This window comes from Rousettus aegyptiacus, unplaced genomic scaffold, assembly GCF_014176215.1.
Source record: "Rousettus aegyptiacus isolate mRouAeg1 unplaced genomic scaffold, mRouAeg1.p scaffold_m13_p_1, whole genome shotgun sequence".
NCBI lineage: Eukaryota > Metazoa > Chordata > Mammalia > Chiroptera > Pteropodidae > Rousettus > Rousettus aegyptiacus.
This window is the reverse complement of record NW_023416284.1, coordinates 158,445,316-158,447,486: the sequence shown is the minus strand read 5'-3', so window position 1 is coordinate 158,447,486 and position 2,171 is coordinate 158,445,316. Positions and strand designations below refer to the sequence as shown.

Here is a 2,171-nt window from a genome sequence, read left to right as displayed (position 1 = left end):
GACATTAAATGAGTCTATCGAATACACATGGAAACCAAGTAACAGTTGAAATAATTGCTATACCAGTGCTTCTCAAACTTTAACATGATCAGAATCAGCTGCAGTGTTTGTTAAAACAGATTTTCTGTTTCTGTTTCCATATTTGCATTCCTAAACATGCCCAAGAGATGCTGATGCTGCTATCCCAGAGACCATGCTTTGGGAAACACTTGGTTAGATCATACCAACTACTACTAAAAGCAGTTGACAACGGTATAGATATAAAGGAGAAAATCTGTTTTCATCATGGTTACCATCAACAATGTGACTCTCACTTTTCCATGTTACCCAGAAAAGGGTCCATATGACATTGGTCTTAGCTCTCACGTAACTTAAAGAGAAACTGTCACAATGTTTGGTGCCCTTGATGTTCTGCAAATAAAGGAAAAGGATGTCTTTAAATTCCTTGCAGCAGGAACCCACTTAGGTGACACCAACCTTGACTTCCATATGGAACAGTACATCTACAAAAGGAAATGTGATGGCATCTAGATCATAGATTTGAAGAGAACCTGGGAGAATCTTCTGCTGGCAGCTCGTGCCATTGTTGTTGTTGAAAACCCAGCTGATGTCAGTGTCATATCATCCAGGAATACTGGCCAGCAAGCTGTGCAGAAGTTTACTGCTGCCACAGGAGCCACTCCTATTGCTGGCCACTTCACTCCTGGGACTAACCAGATCCAGGCAGCCTTCCATGAGCCGAGACCCCTGGTGGTTACCGATCCCAGGGCTGACCACCAGCTTCTCACAGATGCATCTTATGTTAACCTGCCCATTATCACTCTGCTTAACACAGACTCTCCTCTGCAGTATGTGGACATTACCATCCCTTGCAACAACAAGAGAGCCCACTCAGTTGGGCTGATGTGGTGGGTGCTGGCCCCATCTCCTATGAACACTCGTGGGAGGTCATGCCCAATCTCTACTTCTACAGAGATCTTGAAGAGATTAAAAAGGAAGAGCAGGCCACTGTTGAAAAGGCTGTGACCAAGGAGGAATTTCAGGATGAATGGACTGCTTCAGCTCTTGAGTTCACTGCCACTCAACCTAAAGTTGCAGACTGGTCTGAAGGCATGCGGGTGCCCTCTGTGCCTATTCAGCTCTTTCCTGCTGAAGACAGGTGCACTCAGCCTGCCCCCAAAGACTAGTCTGCAGCCCCCACTGCTCAGGCCACTGAATGGGTAGGAAAAACCACTAAATGGTCGTAAACTGGTCTTCCACAAACTCTTAAACAAAATAGAAATAAGGTTAATGGAAATTAAAAAAAAGTTTGTGACTCCCTTAGATCCCAATAACCAATATGCTGCTAAGTGTTAGAAGCAAATCAAACAACAAAGAGAATAAAAACAAGTTTAAAGCTTAGGTTAATGTAGCATGTTGAGCATTTAGATTACCCCCTAACAAGTTGTCATTCTTCATTCCACAGAAACCATGCATTTGTGGTGGAATTGACCTCCTCCATGGATGAGCCTTGATTAGAATAAATCAGCTATGTTAAATGCATTCCCCCTGGACATATGCGATTAGTTCATTCAGAGGAAAATATAAACGAGTTAAGAAGAAATGCTTTCTTTCTTTTCTACAAACTTGAATGGAGAAACAGGTCAATCCAGAAGGTGTTGGCAACCATTTTATGACCATAAGGCGAGCCAGAGTGAGGGCAAGGCTAAAACTGCAGGAGATCAGAGAGAAGAGAATATGGAAAAGTAGAACCAAATACTTCATTGAAAAGAAACTGAAACCTACACTACCACTGAAATTTTCAGTTGAGTGGATTAATCACTTTTCATATTTAAACCAGTTTGAGTTGGATTCCTTGTTAATTTAACCAAAAATAAAACAAGCAAATGAATCAAAAGAAAGGAAAGAGAAAGAAAGAAAGAAAGAAAGAAAGAAAGAAAGAAAGAAAAAAGGAAAGAAGGGGGAAGGAAGGAAGGAAGGAAAGAAGGAAGGAAGGAAGGAAGGAAGGAAGGAAGGAAGGAAGGAAGGAAGGAAGGAAGGAAGGAGGGAGGGAGGGAGGGAGGGAGGGAAGGAAGGAAGGAAGGAACTCCTATATAAATAAATAGAGACAAAGGCAAAAAAAAAAAAAGACTAATAAATAAATCAAGTAGCAAACATATTGAAGATATGCA

The 2,171-nt window shown here is 41.6% G+C and overlaps 1 pseudogene; it reads left to right on the top strand.

Moving 5' to 3' along the window:
- The first annotated feature begins 390 nt into the window (after positions 1-390).
- On the top strand, positions 391-1,247 carry LOC107516897 (annotated as a pseudogene).
- The last annotated feature ends 924 nt before the right edge of the window (positions 1,248-2,171 follow it).